The sequence below is a fragment of the Lepidochelys kempii genome, chromosome 17 (assembly GCF_965140285.1).
Source record: "Lepidochelys kempii isolate rLepKem1 chromosome 17, rLepKem1.hap1, whole genome shotgun sequence".
Lineage (NCBI taxonomy): Eukaryota > Metazoa > Chordata > Testudines > Cheloniidae > Lepidochelys > Lepidochelys kempii.
Genome location: NC_136396.1, coordinates 9,191,236 through 9,211,640, shown reverse-complemented (window position 1 = coordinate 9,211,640; position 20,405 = coordinate 9,191,236). Strand labels below are relative to the sequence as shown.

Genomic DNA, 20,405 nt, shown 5'->3' with positions numbered 1-20,405 from the left:
CAGGATCGGGGCCGGGGGGGGCGGAGTGGGAAGGATCCGGGGCTGGGGGGGGAAGAGGGGGCCGGGGCGGGGGGGGGCAGGATCTTAGGCTTCCTCCACGTGCTCTCTCTCTTCCCTCTCCGCTGTACCCTTGGGGCGGGCGAGGTGGGTTCGAAAGGCGCATGCGCAGCTGCCTCCCCGGCCCGTGGCGTCGGGGCAGGAGAGGCGCTCGCCGGCGGGCAGGTCTCGCGAGCTGTGGCTGTCTCGCGCAGGGGGCGGGGCGTGCGGGCCGTCGTGTATCGGTTGAATGTCTCAGTGTTCGCAAGGGGCCCGGTCGGGCAGCACGTGGGGACAGCGCGGCTCGCGGGGAGCGGCCGGGGGGGGCTGGGCACGGTGCGCACGAGGGCTCTGCACCGGGGGAGGCGAGCACCGGACGGATCGTGAGTATCGGGCCGGGCCGGGCCGCGCCGCCGCGTTCTCCGGGCGATGGTGGGGTGGGAGTGGGAGTGGGCCGGGCTGGGAGCTGCGGGGGCTCAGCGGCCGAGCGGTGTTGGGCAGGCGCCGGCGTGGGAGGGCAGCTGTCAGCTCTCCAGAGGGAGCGCCCCCCTCCCCCGCGGTCACCCCTTCCCCGCTGCCCCGTGTGCGGCCAGTCAGCCCCTCCCCCCCCCGACTTGGGTCACCCCTTCCCCGTGTGCTGCCAGTCAGTCCCCCCACCCCGGGGTCACCCCTTCCCCGTGTGCTGCCAGTCAGTCCCCCCACCCCGGGGTCACCCCTTCCCCGTGTGCTGCCAGTCAGTCCCCCCACCCCGGGGTCACCCCTTCCCCACTGCCCCGTGTGCTGCCAGTCAGCCCCCCCAGTCAGTCCCCTCCACCCCGCCCAGGGTTACCCCTTCCCCACTGCCCACTTGGGATCTCTCCCCCTGATATACCGTCCCATTCTGCTGAATGTCTCCCCATTCTTGGGAGTGCAGCCCCCTAGAACTCCAGGGTCTCTGGCTTGTTGCTAATGTGTCCCCTGTTGGTTTTGGCAGCTTTTCCCCTAGCTGATCAGCCCTTACTGGCCAGCATGGTGCCTATAAGGGGCATTAAATAGCTCTTTTTCCCCATGGCACCCCTGTTCCCAATCTCCCTTACATACATACTGAAAGGGAGGGGAATGGGTGATGCCTGGTTGTTCCCATTCCCCTCTGTCCGTGTGGGGGTTGCTTGGCTTTTCCTTTTCTGGACTATTTGCAGCAGGTTTGGCTTTTCCACTGTAAATGGGGCAGGAGGTAGCATGATTGCATGGTGTACTGGTGCTGAGAGTTAATTGCATGGTGCAAGTTTCCCACCCAGGCAGCTGGGTTGTCAGTGAGTCTGGCATTGTTATACCGAGGGTGTATTATTAACTGTCTTTATTTCACTCTAAGAGGGTGAGGTTGGTGTCAGGTTTGAAACCCCCACCCCCTAACAGGCTGTGTGTATAGTGACCCCCCTGAACCTTGCTATTTATGCGCCTTCTATGTGGGATCGCATACCTGTGACCATGAAAGGGGCTGGCAATGCCTCTTTAAAAGGTTAAGATGAGAGAGCCTCCCCTTACAGTCCCTGCCTTGATCTCTGGGAGCTAGAGGGCATCAAGATGCTTTCTTGACCCCTCACCTGTTGGGATTTGCAGAGAAATGGCCTGAACTCCTTTTTCCCAAGGTCACTCACCCTCCTATAGGTTTACTCTTTCAAAGGTCACGTATACCCAGTCTGGAACAGGTAGCGCACTGCAAGCAACCTGAGCGCCCCAGCAGGCCTAGCTAGCAGAGGGCTTAGTAGTTTGTTCCCTTGTTCTGAACAACTGTTGTAGGTCACCCTTCACCTGCTCCTGAGCAGGGGCTGGTGTTAAATGGTAACTTTAGGAACGTCACTTGTCTTCTCCTTGCCAAGTCTGTGCACTTGGCTCAGGCTCCTTTGGTGCCAGATCAGCTCCCTGTACTTGTTTCAACCTGAAAAGGAGTGCTTCTGGGTCTCCTGATGCAGCCTTATTTAAGGAAGATGAGTGACTGGGCAGGCGTGTACCTGCTGCTCTTGTAGATGTGACACAGCTTTCTAACCCACGCTGTCTGGCTTGTTGGTTAGGCGAAGGAATCAGTGTGCAATCCCAGTGAGGTCTTGCTTAGCGTGGCTTCATCGATGGCTATTGACCAATGGCTTTTGGGTTTGCTCCTTTAAGAAAAAGAAGGTTTCAGAGTAACAGCTGTGTTAGTCTGTATTCGCAAAAAGAAAAGGAGTACTTGTGGCACCTTAGAGACTAACCAATTTATTTGAGCATAAGCTTTCGTGAGCTACGTAGCTCACAAAAGCTTATGCTCAAATAAATTGGTTAGTCTCTAAGGTGCCACAAGTACTCCTTTTCTTTTTAAGAAAAAGAAGCAAGTCTTCCCTGCTCAGACTTGCAGTGTGCACAAATGAAATGAGACGTGCACTAGGCCAGAGCACATGGAGATACTTCCCACTGAAAGCCAAAAAACAACCTCCTTTAAACTGAGCATGGCCAAAAGAAATCGGGGGTGAAATCCTGACCCCATTGAAGTCAGTGGTAAAATTCCCATTGGATTCATTAGTCAGGATTTACCCTCTGGTCTCCTTGAGAACTGATTCATATGTGAGTAAATAATAGTGTGGGGTTTTGTTTTAAATCATTGCAGAACTACAACAATTTGTTAAAAGGCATCTGGAATGCTATGGTGTAAACTACATTAGTCTCTGATCTGTAAAACTGGTGGGTAGGTAGATGAGAATCAGTTGAGCTGCAACATGCCATAGCTGTCTTAGATGCTGGATTCAGAGTTTCCTGCCACTGTGTAGATCTATTTCTATAATATACAGAGGGAATCTTTAATTTTTCAGTGTGTGCGTGTTAAGCCAGTTAAAGACAGTAGTTAACTCCACTGAAGTCCTAGCTCTTCATGTTTTGTTGAGGAAATACTAGCTGTAGACTCTCAGAAACACATTGTTGTACAGACCAAGAGTCCTGTGAGAGTCAGGGCTGGATGTGATTTCATGTCGGTTGGGAGCCCTGTTGCAACAACTTGAAAATGAAAGTGAGGGTTGACAGAAGTGTTAAGTGTGGATTTACTAGTGCAGACTAGCCTGTCTCATTTGTTTGTATAGCACCCAGCATAATGGGGCCCTCTAGGCACTACCAGAGGGTAAACAAACTATAATTACCTAACTCTTCTCACACTGGTACAACCTTTACCTGCTTATAAGGCCAATATGTAGCTAGAGGATGCAGTGAGAAAGAGAGGAATTATATTGTAGCACAGTCCAGCAGTATTTTATTAGCCTGCTTGCCATGTTTCTTTCAACTCACAAGTAAAAATATGAACTGGAGTTTTTTCCAGTGTCGTCATGAGCTTTGAACAAGTAGACTTGTGCCTGGAATGGTAAACGTTCATGGCAGTTTTGCAAAGTGTAGGAAGCCGCTGCCCTTCTCAGTAGAGAAGACACGGTATCTGTAGGATGTGTAATTGGGGAATCTCTTCCCACCCTTCCCTCCACAGGAAATCTTCACACCAACCAATCCATAGTGATATGAAATAGCAAAGGATAGGTGTGCTGCACCATAGGCCATATTGTTAAGGAAGAGTCAAGGACAGCCAAATGAAAGTAACTTACATGCTTTGACTTTCAATGTTTCTTGGACTCGGCTGACTTTATGCTGCCATTCTGACACCTGCTAGGTGTTATCAGAATGCTGTGAACTTTGTCTCGGGGAAAGGAAAGGACTTGTTGCTGAGGAAGGTGGTAGCAAAGATGCTAACTTCACATTTCTCCTGTTTGTTTTGTGTCTGTGAATGATCTACAGAGTTACAGCCATGCAAGCTTGCGGAGTGAAATGGGAAAGAAAGCATATGACCTGCTGGGGCATGGCAGGGTTGCTCCAGAAGGACAGTCTGCCTTTTCCTCAGTCGAGAATGTGTTTGGGCAATTAAAGGGATTAAGAGCTGGGAGTTCCAAGGACATGTCTACATGATGGATGCTGCAGCTATGTCTCTGTAGTGCCCGTAATGTATGTTTCCTATTGCAAAGGAAAGGGGTTTTCCATCGCTGCAGGTAATCCACCTCTCCGAGCAGCTATGGAATCGACCTAGCTGCGTCTGCTTCAGGGGTTCTCAAACTTCATTGCACCGCGACCCCCTTCTGACAACAAAAATTACTACACGATCCTAGGAAGGGGGACTGAAGCCTGAGCCTACCCAAGCCCTGCTGCCTCGGGGATGGTGGGGGGGTGGTATTCCAAAGCCTGGTAGGGCCAGAACTGAAGCCCAAGGGCTTCTGCCCCAGGTGGCTGAAGCCCTTGGGCCTTGGCTTTGACCTGGAATGGCAGGCCTTGGGTTTTGGCCCTGGGCTGTGGGGCTCAGACATTGGTTCTGGCCCTGGGCCCCAGCAGTTTGTCAGCCCTGGTGACCCCATTAAAACAGGGTCGCAACCCACTTTGGGGTCCTGACCCACAGTTTGAGAACCATTGGTCTGCATCATCTGGGGTGAGGTTGGCATAGCTACAGCACTCAGGACTGTGAATTTTTCACACCCCTGAGCACCGTTGCTGTGTTGACCTAACTTTTAAGTGTAGACCAGCACTTAGTTCTGTCCATGGTTCTGCGACTAGGTTACTATGATCCTTGTCACCCCAGTTCCAACCTCTGGCAGGCATTGGTCCTTCCACCCCTTCCCTACGGATTGGGGGGGGCACCCTGCAGAAGGTTCTGCTTGTTAGCTGGATCAGAAGAGAGGCCCTGAAGCAGATTAAATTTAGGCTATTTATCCAAAAGTCCTGTCTCTGGAGAATCTAGTTTGACCCTAGCGTATGTGAGCCTTTCCAGTGGATGGTGCTTCTCTGGAGGTGTTACAACCTGAGTGAATTTGCCTAATCACCCCGCTCTGTTCTTAGTTCCTGGAGGGCTCTGGTCACCCTCCCCCAGGGAAATCCATACAGGCTCTGGCCCACAATGATACCTAACCGTATCACAGCAAGATCTCCCAAAGATATTGCAGGAAATTGCTGCATCTCCTCACTATCATCTACTCCAGTCTACAGATTTCAAGATATCACTTCCTATCCCGGCACCAACCCTCTCAGTCTCTAGATAGGTGAAGAGCAGTTTTCGTTTTCTGTGTTGTGTTATTGAGCACTATCGATGCGTTTCTTTGTCATGCTTTTAAAAATTCTCACGTGGTTCTGAAGCTCATGAATGGATCAAGACGGCAGCCCTGGAGACTGAAATCTGTAATCTTAGCACAGGCAGCATGAGGGCAGGCTTCCTCCCAACAAGTCACTATTGCCAATGCTATGCCTCTCCTTTGGCTTTGATGAGTTGAAGGAGATCTCGGACTCCATGTCCGTTCTGTTTCTGGTGTTGGCTCCAGGTGGCCAGTTTGATTGGATAAGCTTCTGGGGGCTGGGACTATTTACTGTGTTTGTACAGCATCTGGCACAATAAGACCTTGGCCTGTTGGCTCTACTACAATATAGCTATTGTCCCAATGAAAACCCAGAGCTCCATTGTGCTGGGTTCTGAGCAAAGATATAAGAGTCAGTCCCAAGCCTTTCTGGACACCCTTTTTCCCTTTAACATTTTGATTCTGTAGGTATTTGGTGCATCACAAAGATTTCAACTCTGTAATGGTTTCTTCTTATGGAATCATAGGACTGGACGGGACCTCGAGAGGTCTTTTAGTCCAGCCCCCTGCACTCAAGGCAGGATGATCTAGACCAGTGCTTCTCAACCCGCGGGCCACATGTGGCCCAATTAGCACACAGATGCGGCCCAGATGTGTGCTTTTAAAAAAAAAAAAAATGTCTGGGTCCTGGCTGCCCAGCCCTGTGCGTGGCAGGATCCTGGTCCCGTGCTTGGGGCTCTGCTCCTGGCCCCGCTCTTTGGAGGGGCCTCTGGGCAGGGGTTGCTGGACACAGAGGTTTGTCACGGGGTTTAGCAAGACATTGCGGCCCACAATGATAAGTAGGTTGAGAACCACTCATCTTCTAGACCATGCCTGACAGATGTTTGTCTAACCTGTTCTTAAACATCTCGAGTGATGGAGATTCTGCAGCCTACCTAGGCAATTTGTTCCAGTGCTTAACCACCCTGACAGTTAAGAAGTTTCTACTAATGTCCAACTTAAATCTCCCTTGCTGCAATGTAAGCCCATTGCTTCTTGTCCTATCCTCGGATGTTAAGGAGAACAATTTTTCTCCCTCCTCCTTGTAGCAACCTTTCATGTACTTGAAAACCGTTATGTCTCTTCTCAGTCTTCTCTTCTCCAGACTAAAACCCAGTTTTTTTCAGTCTTCCCTCATAGGTCATGTTTTCTAGACCTTTAATATTTTTTGTTGCTCTTCTCTGGACTTTCTCCAGTTTGTCCACATCTTTCCTGAAATGTGGAGCCCAGAACTGGACACAGTACTCCAGTTGAGACCTAATCGGCGTGGAGTAAAGCGGAAAAATTACTTCTTGTGTCTTGCTTACAACACTTCTGCTAATACATCCCAGAATGACGTTCTTTTTTTTTTTCCAAGAGTGTTACACTGTTGACTCACATTTAGCTTGTGGTCCACTATGAGCCCCAGACCTCTTTCTGCAGTACTCCTTCCTAGGCAATCATTTCCCATTTTGGATGTGTGCAGCTGAGTGTTCCTTCCTAAGTGGAGTAATTTGCATTTGTATTTATTGAATTTCATCCTATTTACTTGAGACAATTTACTTATCAAGGTATTTTTGACATCTCTAAAACTCACAGATAAACAGGTTTGTAGTGTGTACCCTGAAGGACTCTTAACAATCGCCACTAGTAATGAAATAATTAGACTTGAAGCACTACCTTCTAGACCTTCTATTAATAACTGCTGGTCTACCTGTAATCATTCTATGACACTTCTCAGTAATACAGCCAATTAAAATTTCAGAAGTGACTAGTGATTTGAGGTGCCCATCTTGAGACAGGATCCAGATTTTCAGTGTGGGTACTCAGCACTTGCCACGAATGAGGCCCTTTTAACTTGTCTCGTGCTGGGAGCCTGGAAATTGAGATGCCCCAAATCACTAGTTGCTTCTAAAAACTTATGCTATTTTTCATATGTGTGTTTTGACAATGATTTAAAAAAAACAAACCAAAACCCTAGGCCTTATTACGTTCCATTATGTAGGTTCTGTTTAATTTTTCACTGCCACAGCAAAATTTCCTGCTGTGCATAGAAGATGGATATTCCTTTAGGGGGCCATGCGTCCCCATTAGCAAGGTTTGAATTTGCCTTTTGGTGACTGATCCAAACCATTCCTCAAAGAACAGATCTGAACAGGTGGGACATGAGACTACCTTTAACCTCTGCTACCACCAGTGCTGAGCTGCCCTTCCTGGCTGTACAGCTGAGAAACGTAACATCCAGTAGAAATGAATGTGATTTCCAATTGCTAAATAGCAGTAGTCTTCTGATCAACATGGGTTGCTTATGCGTGTCTCTCGTGTTCCATAGGTGCTGTTTGTGAATTAGCAACTTGGCATGTCCCTGGAACCTCTTAAAAAGAGTTGAAAATGTATTCCCATCAGTACTGTATCTGTGAAACCTTCTCTTAAAGGGACAACATTTTTAAATGTGATATACTTGCTTTGGAATTCTGGACCCCATTGAAGTAAATGGGAGTTGTGCTATGGACTTCACTGGGGCTTTCAACCCTTCCTATAACTTTGTCCACTGAGATGTTGGTTTTTTGTTGGAACGTAACTAGTAATCTTTCACAGGAGGTGAGGGTGTCTAGCACTCTGCAGGGTGAAAGGATGGCCTGGGATTCAAGAGATCTGGCGCTTCCACAGACTTCCAGTGTGACTGTAGGCAATTGTATAATTGCTTCATGCCTCAACTTCCCTGTCTGTAAAATGGGTGTGATAATACTTTTTCTCCTTGCCTTCATCTTACTCATGTAGATTGCAAGCATCTCAGGGTAGGCAGTGTCTTACTATGTGTCTGTACAGCACCTAGTACAGCAGGACCCCAATGAGGGGTGAGGCCTGTAGTGCTACCATAATACAAGTAATAACAGCAGAGCCCATCCCTTGCTGATTAGATCTCTGAAGCGTGGAGTGTTACTTCTTGCAAGGAACCTGTTTCCTCTACAAGTTGTCATCCTCTCCATTGTTCAGTCTCTTTGTTAGATACTGTGACATTTGCTTCCTCTTTATAGGCTGCACGAATACAGCACGCTTGCGTTTCCACAAGCACTTGACATCGTTGATGTCCTCTTCCCACTTTCCTGCAGTGCAGCTTTCAGAGAGCAAAGTGCCGCTTTGAGCCTTTTCCCTTCTGAAGGGGCTTAGTTGAGGGTTTTTTCAAATAGCTGTTTGTCAAGGACTTATTGCTGTGCAGTGTGTATGCGAAGTAGCTCTTGATGTTGATGTTGCTCTTTGCAGATACCTGTTTGCCTAGCAAGGCTGCCACTTGTGATCAAGGCCTCCTACGGCATCCCTTCCCAGCATTTGAGTGCGGGGTGAGGGAGCATCTTGTGCTGGTGTTGTGCTCCCTGAATGTTGTGCAGTATGCTTTCCTCTTCCTATTTTGCTTTTATTCTTCAGGCTTTATTTGCACAGTAGGGGCAAAGTGCACTGCAGAGACAGAATAGTCTCCGAAGTTGGGTGTAGTGTGTGTGTGTACCCATGCAGACCCACATTCTGTTTGTGGAAGCTGATACAATAGACACGTGTTTGACTTCCTTGAGAAGTTATTTGTTTAAACCATTCTCCTGTTTGTAAACTAAACATTGTAGTACCTTGAGTGCCTGCCTGAACCAGCATCCATCAAAGTCAATGGCAGAGCTTAGGTGGGGCAAGGAGCAAGCCAAGTATACTGCACTATATACCTTATATGCACTATAAGGTGGGTAGAAAGCTGGCTAGATTGTCAGGCTCAACGGGTAGTGATCAATGGCTCCATGTCTAGTTGGCAGCCGGTATCAAGTGGAGTGCCCCAAGGGTCGGTCCTGGGGCCGGTTTTGTTCAATATCTTCATAAGTGATCTGGAGGATGGTGTGGATTGCACTCTCAGCAAATTTGCGGATGATACTAAACTGGGAGGAGTGGTAGATACTCTGGAGGGCAGGGACAGGATACAGAAGGACCTAGACAAATTGGAGGATTGGGCCAAAAGAAATCTGATGAGGTTCAATAAGGATAAGTGCAGGGTCCTGCACTTAGGATGGAAGAATCCAATGCACCGCTACAGACTAGGGACCGAATGGCTAGGCAGCAGTTCTGCGGAAAAGGACCTAGGGGTGACAGTGGACAAGAAGCTGCATATGAGTCAGCAGTGTGCCCTTGTTGCCAAGAAGGCCAATGGCATTTTGGGATGTATAAGTAGGGGCATAGCGAGCAGATGGAGGGACGTGATCGTTCCCCTCTATTCGACATTGGTGAGGCCTCATCTGGAGTACTGTGTCCAGTTTTGGGCCCCACACTACAAGAAGGATGTGGATAAATTGGAGAGAGTCCAGCGAAGGGCAACAAAAATGATTAGGGGTCTAGAACACATGACTTAGGAGGAGAGGCTGAGGGAGCTGGGATTGTTTAGCCTGCAGAAGAGAAGAATGAGGGGGGATTTGATAGCTGCTTTCAACTACCTGAAAGGGGGTTCCAAAGAGGATGGCTCTAGACTGTTCTCAATGGTAGCAGATGACAGAACGAGAAGTAATGGTCTCAAGTTGCAGTGGGGGAGGTTTAGATTGGATATTAGGAAAAACTTTTTCACTAAGAGGGTGGTGAAACACTGGAATGCGTTACCTAGGGAGGTGGTAGAATCTCCTTCCTTAGAGGTTTTTAAGGTCAGACTTGACAAAGCCCTGGCTGGGATGATTTAACTGGGAATTGGTCCTGCTTCAAGCAGGGGGTTGGACTAGATGACCTTCTGGGGTCCCTTCCAACCCTGATATTCTATGATTCTAAGTGCATCAGTACTGGAAACTGACTACTCTTCTCCAGGCTGAATGGAAGCACCAAAAGAAACGGCGTGAGTGGTGGGTTTTAGAAATAGTTTGTCTTAAAGAGTTGTTAGGTTAAAACCATTGCTTTACCAGTATTGCAGTGTAAGCTGCTAGGTGCCAAGCACAATGCCGTTGCCTTAATCTCTTGCAAAGCACTTTAACATGGAGTTAAATTGTGATCTGTAGGCCAGGTCTATGCTAGAGACTTATATCGGTATAACTATGTGGCTCTGGAGTGTGGAAAATCTGTGTAGACCGCGCTATGTTGACAGGACACAAGTACTGCCTCTTGGGGAGATGGATTAACTATGCCTACCGGAGAAGCACTGTATGTGAAGACAAGCCCATAATTACAGCCTTATCTGTTACAGGCTGTGGGCTGGAGACTGCGGTTACAAAACAAACTCGCCAGGAAATTCTGTCTTGCTGTGATTTGGTGGTGGTTTTTTTAAACTTGTAAGGTACGGAAATGTGTATTTAATGTCACTCCGACAATCTTAGTCTTTCTCATTGCCCTCACCCCAGCCCAGCATCAGGAGCTAGCTTTGCTCAAATCCTCTGCAGTGTCCACTTGGCTTTAACAGTTTAGGCCTGTGCCCCCAAATATGGGACATCTTGCTAACCCGAGTGATCTAATGTCTCTCTTCGTTGGTCATTGATTGCGGTGGTCATGGCATCCAGTCCCAAACAGGGATCTCTTACCAAACTGTAGCTAGCTGTCACTGCTGTGATGTAGTCTGGTGTTCATCCTCATAAAGAAGCCCGAGGCCCTTCAGGCAGCAGAAGGCCCGCAGTAGTCTTGAGTAGGGACACAGGTGGAACAGCCATGTCTGGAGCCTCTGCAATGGCTTTGTTCCAAAGCTAAGCCGGTATAGAAGAGTGGCTAGGGAGGAAGCCCTTTGGACTTGGATTCGCTGGTCAAGAATCTGTGCAGAGGGGTGGCACCAACTCACAGGCTAAGTAAGGCTGTTGGAGGGTGCAGTGCTGGGCTAGCCCCCTCCAGTCTGAGGGGGGACTTTCATTCCCCAGTTAAGGCACCTGCCTAAAACTGGAGTACTCTGGAATCAAGCAGTTTCTTCGAGGTTTTCCCCCTAATGAAGTTACAGAGAATGCAGAACTCCAAAGATAAAATGGTTTGCGTATGTCTGGGCTCAGCTTGCTTAGGGCAAGTCTACCCTACAAATGCAGCATCTTCCCGGCTGTAGTGCTTTGATGAAGACGCTCTCAGCTGACGGACCCATTGGCTTAGTTACTCCACCTCTGAGAGGCGGTAGCTATATTAACGGGAGAAGTTCTCCTGCAGACATAGCGCTGTCTACGCGGGGTTTAAGATCAGTATAACCATCGTCTAGGGGTGTGGATTTTTCACACCCCTGAGCGACGTCGTTATATCAAACAAGTGTGTAGTGTAGACCTGGGCTTCATCACCTGGAAACTGGAGAAAATTCCGGCTAACCCACTGCAGCACTTTTGTTTTAGGTGTGTTCCACATAGGTTCTAAACAAAGTAGCTGGCAAATTAATGGCCGCACATGTTGGGAGTCATGGAGGGATGTGTGTCTTTCAGATTCACTCCTGTTAAATGACAGGTTTCAGAGTAACAGCCGTGTTAGTCTGTCTTTGCAAAAAGAAAAGGAGGACTTGTGGCACCTTAGAGACTAACCAATTTATTTGAGCATGAGCTTTCGTGAGCTACAGCTCACTTCATCAACGAAAGCTCATGCTCAAATAAATTGGTTAGTGTCTAAGGTGCCACAAGTACTCCTTTTCTTTTTACTCCTGTTAAAGGAGCTCGTGATCCTAAAAACACCTGCCACAATAGCTCTGGCTAAAGCACTGAGGAATTATCTATATTGCCCTTTCATGTCAGGACCAGAGTGGCTCTGAATCACCAGCAGAGTTGAGCGAATGAGGGAGTTGTAAATAATGAAGCAATCTGATGAGATCGGGTGAAATAGGGACCTTGATAAAGGGGTAGGAAGGTAATACAATCGGTAGAGCAGGAGGGAGCCTGGTGCTATGATGGGGTTAATGTTAATGAGTGTGTGAATTATGAAGTTATTGCATAGGTGGAAGAGTCCACTCACTGATGTGGTTGCATCCACACACGAGCAGGGCATGCTTTTGTAGCAAGTAAGTGGTGAAAGGGTTAATGTTCATGGGTGCTATTTGCATATGTGTAAGCTTTGTGGCTGGTAAAGACACTTGCAGCATTTGGGCTATGCTGACACTTCACTTTAAACCGGGGTGGGCAAACTACGGGCCGGATCCAGCCCCTCAGGGCTTTGGATCCGGCCTGCAGGACTGTCCCCCATGGTGCTGCGGGCCCCATGCCACTCTCAGAAGCGGCCGGCACCACGTCCCTGCGGCACGGGGGGGGGGGGGGGGACTGTGGTGCGCACAGTCCTAATTCAGAAGTGCTGATGCTCTGACAGCTGGGGCCATGTCTACACTATGGGTGCTACAGCAGCACTGCTACTGTCTGGCAGCCATGCCGCTGTAGTGTAGACACTGCCTACAGTGATGGAAGGGGTTTTCCCATCACTGCAGTTAATCCACCTCTCTGTGTGGCGACAGCAGCATTCTCCCATCAACGTACCTGTGTCTACGCTGCGGGTTAGGTTGGCGTAACTGCGGCTCTCAGTGGTGTGAATTTTTCACATTCCTGAGCACCTACCGATGTTGATCTAACTTACGTGTCGACCAGGTTGAACTCCCAAATGGGGAGAGATCCTCCGGAAACATGACTACGACTGTGAAATTGCATTTTAATACAGCCATATATACCAGTGTAGCAGATTTAAATGCAGATGAAGGGCGCGGGATGTAATATGATCAGCCCCTGGCGCATGCGGCATCGAGTGAGATAAGAAGGGCTTCTAGGTGGCCAGCTTTATTGCTAAACACAGGACTGCGTTGGTACCTTTAGGGTCCAATTCCAGCTCCGAGATGCTGGTTTAATGTGTTACACTAGGCCAAGTCCCTTCACTTCTCTGTGCCTCGGTTTCTTCCTCTGAAAAATAGGTTTGATAATTCTTACCTACTTCAAGGGTTTGGAGGTTTCTTCTTCACAGAGCACGCTGATTGTTGGATGGAAGGTGCTGTGATGTGTCGATTATTCTTCACAATCTGAACACTGTTGTTGGCTTTGCCACACACTTCATGTTAACAAGGTTTTGGCAAAGGAATGGTGAGGGAATGTCTCTTGCGGCCCTGTTCCGCTAGTACCAAGATTTGGGGATTAAAGTGTATGTGAAGCAGCAATCTTTGGTGCTCCACAGAGATTTGAATTCTGATTCTAACTCTTTTACATTCAGGTAAAATTGAGAGGTTCATCTGAGTGCAATTTATTTTCTTTTTTAAATCCCCTAGTCTGAGGTCTTATCTGCCCAGGCCTTTCCTCCCCTTGAATTTTGTTAGATTGTCAACTCGTGTTTTATGAGCTCACAACTTGGGATGTCTTTTCGCTTTAACTGTATGTAGGAGGATGTACTAGAACAACAGGGGCAGGCAGGATCGGGAGACGAGTCCTGAAGGGGTGGGCATTCTGCAACTGATTCTGTAGTTTGGGGTTCAGAGGGAAGGCATAATTCAAGGTGATGTTGCAACCTGAATCCGGGGATGCTACAGATGCCTGTGTTAGCACCTCGTCCTTCCCTTGATTGTCCTCTGGCCAGTTTCTTGTGCTGCTTGCCTGCATGGGATTGCTTGCCCCTCAGTGTTTAGCCCACCTTAGCAATGCTGTGGTTATGTGCCTCTGAAAGCAGAGGTTAGGCAGTACTTCCTGTGAGAATTTGAATGTACAGATGGTCCCTGTAAGCCAGGAGTAATTTATTTTTGGTCAAGGTCCATACTCTGGAAAAAATAATACACAAATAATAACAGTAATGATAATAAGTAAATAAAAAGACTTCACGGTCCATTCAGAAGCATCTGGCGGCCTGGATTTGGCCTGGGATCCGCCTATTGATTACCCCTGCTGTAAGCCATACCTCTATCCTGGGTACCCAGAGAAAGGGTTGGTACAAATGCCTAGCTCCATGTCATGCTTTGATCTTCTAGGGGAACTATAACTCCCTGACACTGAAGTGGGGCTGGGCTGAAGTTTTTCTGATGGCTACTTCTTTGTATTAGTCAATCTTGTCTTAATTTACTCTTAGCAACTGTGAGGACTGAAGGCCCCTCCATCAGATTTTGTCATCTGCTGTTCCTGTGTGGCTTATAAGGCAGAGCATGTGCTATTGGCTATTTTTAGTGTGGAAAATTTCAAGAGCCCATGTGAGCCAGTTTAGTGTAACTGTGCCAGTCCTCTCTAGCACTCCTTCACCCGGACAATACTATTTCTTCAGTGGTGTATTCTGCATCTCCGACACTGCAGCACTAGGCAAGAATATAATTGTTCATTTTATAGGGAGGCGTGTCACCTTGCCAATGAAGCATGGGATTCATTCAGGAGATCTGGGTTCTGTTTCCAGCCCTGTGACTAACTTGCTTTGTGACCGAGGCCAGTTGCTTAATCTGTCTGTGCCTCAGTTTCCTTGCCCCCGCGTTATGGAACATTAATGTCCATAAAATGCTGTGATGGAAAGAGCTCTGAGTACTAAGTGTTGCGAGGCAGAGAATGAACACAGTAGCAGTTCTCCAGAACCTTATTCCGAACTCTGCAGCTATTGAGTCTCTTGGGTGACCCATTTAAAAACAAACGATTTGTAAAGTTTGAAGGAGGCTGGTTAAAGGAAGCTTTGAAAATCAGCTGGAGTAAACTTCTGCTGGGTTTCTCCTTCTCAAACCTTAAGACTGAATTCTCTGGCCTGCCCGTAAACCTTGTACTGTTAACATTTCAAGCCATATAAGGATGTGTATACGAAGGACTGTTTGTTCTGGCTAGGGAGCAGCGCAACTTAAAACATTAATCATGTCTGAGACCCTGACATAAGCAAGTGGAATGAGTTTGTGGTCCTCGACTTATTCTTTAAGATAGAACGATGTTTGTTTACAAATGCCATGCCCAGCCCCCATGGTCCAGCAAACCCACTCTTCTGCTGAGGAGTTAAAAGTGGATTGCTTGTGCATCACAGCTGGCAAACAAGACTCAGGGCACCAAATCCTTCCTTCACTGTCTATTTAAGGTGACATCTGTTGGTGTTACTGTCACCTGGCCAACTCGGTGTTTAAATGCCTGTTTCTATTTTGTGTGGAGCCAGTGTCTTGTATAGAATTCTCTAGACGAGGAAAACTTGGGTCCCTCGTTACTCTGGTTTAACCGGAGTGCCAGCAGACGGCTCTCACTGAAACTAACGGCATGCCAATGAAACTGCACGTCTTCGCAGGGAACATTTGCTAAAGCAGTAGTCCCACTGTGAATGAAAAATCACAGAGCAGTTAAGCTCCCGAGTCACTGAAATGATGAAAATATCAATGTGCTCTACCACAACACTTGTATTTTTAGGAGTCTGATTTACGAGGCCTTGTGCTCAGGATGTTTTCCCTGCAGCTGTTGCTGCTGTCACAAAGCAGTGCAGAATTGCAGGGCACTGTTTTGTGCTTGTGCAGTTGGGCCCACTTCATAGGGAATGGGCTAATAGGGCAGTCGGTTTAATCAGGAAGGCTCACTGGGGACGTACTTATGCAAGAATATGTAACAGCGCTTTAATTTAGGCTTGTGGTGCACCCCAGAGGCAGCTTGTGTGGTGGTTCTACATTTAATTATAATACATAACTTAAGCACACAGCAAATGAATTTCACGGACTGATGACCATGCACTATTGTGCTGTACAGTGGAAGCTTGAACTTTCTCTTCTGAAGAGTATGGAGTCTTTATCCTTTCCACTTAAAAAAGTGCATGGAAAAACTAAAAGCCTGAAACTTATTTTTTTAATGATTTAAAAAAAAAAAAGTTATTTGAGCCTGCAGAATGTGAATCTACAGCTTGAAAAGATGTGATGTTGGCTGGTTAGCTGGAACATCTTATCTTCAGCAGAGTAAGTCCTGCTAATCAAGCTGTGCTGGGCAACCCGGGAGCCACTGTGATTTCTCTCTTTCTCCCCCCGTCCATGAGGTTTGTAGCTTAAATCAGGCAGGTACAATGCATGCAGCTAGTTCTACAAAAGAATCTCTTATGTAATTGAAGGAAGCACTTACCACAGCGGCTCGACATAGTGGAGATGTTACTGTGCTGCTTAATTGATGTCTGTAGTCACTTGTGCTTCAGTGGTTTGGAATAAAAAAAAAAGCATTGTAGGGTTCATTGTCTCAGTCTCCTGAGTGTCACTTCGTGATGATAATAGTGTCCTAACTGCGGAGGCAAAGGCAGGGATTGTACAGTAGGAAAATCCAACTGAAATCCTAACCAGTCTCCAGTTGTGAGCCTGGATAAAGAAGTTTTCAATACAACTTCATGGCATGGAAAGTGTCTTGGAAATCCTGGACCAGATTTTTTTTTTTTTTTTTTTTGAAGTGGCTGGTGATTTTGTCTAACTTGCTACTTCAAAAGGGCCTGATTATCAGAGTATCTGAGGACCTTACAACTTTAATGTATTTACCTTCTTAGCTTCACTGTGAGGTGCTCTGTGTTTTTTAAAAAGCGGGCCCCTTTAAAGCGTCTAATTCCCCAAATCACTGGTCGCTTTTGAATAATCTGTTCCTTGTGCTTACATTAACACCAAACTCTTTTCCGGTTCAGAGTGAGAATGAACATGGCCAGTAGAGACTGCCGTGGTGATTTCCTCTTCTCTAGTTCAAGAAAGTATGTGCTTCTAAAAAGGAGGTAAAACGCCAGTTATTAAGCAACGCGAGCCATTCCCACTGTAGTGAACTTTACAGTCCCTGTAAAAAGTGTTTACTTCTGTCTCTCATTGGCAGAGACTTCTGGGGTCTGTCTAGATAAAAGTTCTTAATGTAGCCAAAGAAACCTTGTCACACTTTAAATCCTGCTCCATGCAAGGGTACAGCGTGAGAACGCTCTGCAGCTAGGCAGTATTGTTGTAATGGACAATGATTTAGCCAGCCCCACCTTCCAGCTGTGTAGATTTTTGTCCGTTAAGGAAAGGCATGTCCGCCCTGCCTTTTTATAACTCAAACAACATTGGCAAAGGAACAGTGTGACAGTTGAAGCATGTGGCATGAGTCTCTCTTTGGACTGTAAGTGTCTGGCATGAAGTCACGAGGCCTCGAATCAGAAAGTGGAGCAAAGGAGAAAGCGGCAGCTCAGCTCTGCAAAAAGTCAGAAGAATAAGAGGCGCTACTTGGCTACATCCAAAGCAGCAGGATCGCTATGGGCTGAAAGCTTTTTAAAGAGAGAGTTTTATAGGGACAGCGCAAGACTGCTGTCCAGTTTGAAACCCTAAAGCACTGGGGATGGGGAAAAGGTGTTCCCTAGGGTTTCATCCTGTTAGCTCAGAAAAAGCAGTTGGTAACTTTCACTTGAATTAGCAAACCCTTGGCTCCCCTGCGGTCTTTAACTTGATGTGCTAACTTGTGTGAAAACTACAAGCCGCCTTGTCTTCATTTACTTTAGTTAAGCACACACCTCAAGCAATATAGCTGCATTACAGAGGGGTGTCTGGAAGGAGGAGTTAGGAAGCATCACAGGCTTCCCCCGGGAACTTAAGTTCAAGTCCAGGTCTGGCTCACCAGACCCTGGCAGTGTGAAGTAGCTAGAAAGGGAGCAGATTGTCTGAATCGTTGTCCAGTGTCCCTGGTTGGCAGGCCACCCCGCGGTATTACAGTGGGAGGAAGCTGGCTCCCTGTCCAAGCTGCTAAAGGAATTGAAGAGAGAAGAGATGGTAAAAAACAAACTGCACCCTGCTCAGGCCAGGAAGAATTGTCCTAGTCTCTGTAGTATCCTTTTATAACTGAGCAACCTGTAGGGAGAGGGCAGGGACTTGTGGGGGTTTTGGTTTTTTTGCAGGCCTGAGGTGGTGAGTCGCTTGGAATGTCATAGCTGTTTATGTCCACTTAAATTTGGTGCACGGATTGAGGTAAATCGTGGTGCTGGAGGGAGTGGTTCAGGGTAGAACTTCCAAGGAAGGGCACTCCTTTAGCGAGAATATCTGGCAGGGCCTTGCAGCACCACAGCTGAGGGACTGACTAGCTGAAAGGGCCATTCAGTGTCTCCCTAGATACCCATGTTGTGATCCCAGCTCAGCAGCCTCTCTGCCTTAACAGCAGACAGGGGCGGGGGAAACGCCATGACCCTGCTGTGAATGCAGCAGAGTGGATTAGCCGCTCACATGACCTTGAAATTTGTTAATGTGCTGAAATGAATCCAGAGCGGAGTCTGCCTTTCTCCAAGTAGCATTCTGATGCGGGGAATAGGAGGCAACCCTCCCCATGCTTCTTGCTTACCGGTTTCTCTTTATAGACATGAAAGCACACTCCTAAGCCTCTCCTACTCTCAAAAGTAACCCTTTAAAAAAAATTAAGGTAATTAACCGATGCTGTATCTAGCTCAGCAGAAAATGTTTCCTGAATTCCTGCCATGGGGTGTGCGCACAACATCCAAACAATGCGCTACAGAAATAGCTGAATGCAGTGCTAGTAAAAGATGGTCTGTAGCCCAGGAGGCTGATGTCCCAGGTCCCTCCTCAGAAAGAGCAGAGTGACTTTCCCTCCTGCCCACGTGGTGCTTTAAACTTGACCTGGAGGCCCTACCTCTAGGGCTAGAGGGGAGCTGCTTTCCCACATACTGGCCTTATCACTGACACTTCAGTGACCGGGGTGTCTCTTTGTTGGTGGGGCAGACGCTTGTCTTCTGGAAGCAGGCTGAGGCCACCAATGCATGACACTTGGAGCCACCAAACGGCTATCAGCTAGCAACAGCCCTTGGCTGCTACTGGTTTAAACCAGTGACCCAGAGGCAAGAGACTCTGTATCCCATTGCCAAAACTTGGAGCCAGCCAGTTTGCAGAGTGGAGGTCTTGGGGCGGCGTGTCTCTTACTGCTGACATCCCAACTAAATTTGTTTCTCCTTCCTGACCCTCTTGTTAATGATAGAAAGGCTGTAACTTAGATAAAAGTCAGGATGCACGGAGATCTTACTATTGCTTTGGCTTCAGTCCACTTGGCTGTGGCAAGAAATCCATGCTTCCAGGAGGTGTAGGTGGCTTATGCCTGCTCTTAGGCTCAGGAGGTGAATTAGGGATGCTTGGAGTTGCCTTGATTTTTGTCCCTTTAAATCAGTCTCATGTCACTAATGTAACTAAATATAGCAGGTAATTTTAAAATAAGAAAAAGCTGTACTGTCCCCAGCCTAATCTCAGTCCCTGTTGAGACAGGATAATGAAACTTTTACGTTCCTCCCTCCCCCCAGAACACTGTCTTCAAATGTTAACCTCCAAAGCATCAATTCTCCTTCAGGGGCATGGAGTGATACTATATTTCCTGCTAATTTATTCATAGACCAAGCTGTAACCAGGCTTCCAGAGGAGCGTTTCCTTGTGACACAAAGGAAATCTCCTTTGGCTTTTTCAGTCTTATCTGAGTGCTGACTCATCACCAAGCAGGCCAGCCTCACGGGAGCCCTAGGGCATCGTGTTTGGGGTTTTTTTAAGATGTCAGCAAGGAGAACCCAGTCAGAGAGATTCGGATTCCTGCTCTACATTTATTCCTAAAGGGATTTATTCCTACAATCTGATGGGAGGTGGGGGGAAAGATACGTATAACTAAAATGAAGCTATTCGAGGGTGTAAGGGTTTTTTCCCTTCTCCAGTTAAATAACCTGCTTTGTGTTCGAATGTCAGTGAACTACCAGTCTGAAAATGTTAAGTAGATGTTCACTTCCTGGGGAAAATACTTAGGAATTTCCATGCTGGATCAACCAATGCTCTACTTAGCTATCCTGTCTCTGACAATGCCCAGTACTCGATGCTCCAGACAAAAGTGCGTGAAACCCAGGTTAGGAAATAACCTGCCATTAGGAAACCCTGAACTCCATTAGAGATTGGTTCAAGTCTTAAAGCATGAGAGTTTATATCCTTTGTGGAACTCTTGTTTTTAAACTGTGGCTTTAACCCTTGCTACCAGACCTTTAGAGGTTCCTGTTAGCCATGCTGATCTTCTGGTAGGACCAAGCTCTTGGCCTCAGTGATAAAGCAGGGCTTCTCCTCTGACAGCATGGACTTTGTTAGCAGCCTTTGCTTCCACATTTTGAAATCCAGTGGTTTAGAAAGGCTTGTTGACTGAATATCTACAATATGGCAGTGTTAAATTAACCAGCCGTGGAATCTGTATGACTCCATCTCCTTCAAGAAGCCAAATATTCCTGAAACTCTTTGCTTCCAGTGGGCTGCCTGAATACCAATCACTTTAATTGAATGGCATTCTGGAAACAGTTTTACTGGTTCTAGAAACCAGTTTCCAGTATTCCTCCCCCTCCCCCAGGGCATGCTGTAGTCTGTGTAACACAGATCTAATATTGTAGGTCCTA

At 47.4% G+C, this 20,405-nt stretch overlaps 1 protein-coding gene across 1 annotated transcript in view; it reads left to right on the top strand.

Annotated features, from left to right (window-relative positions):
* The first annotated feature begins 242 nt into the window (after positions 1-242).
* AKAP1 (A-kinase anchoring protein 1) overlaps positions 243-20,405 on the top strand; it is a 42,896-nt gene continuing 22,733 nt past the window's right edge. Inside the window, exon 1 of the mRNA XM_073316193.2 lies at positions 243-419. The gene's annotated coding sequence lies outside the window, so the exon portion shown is untranslated. The remainder of the gene's footprint in view (positions 420-20,405) is intronic.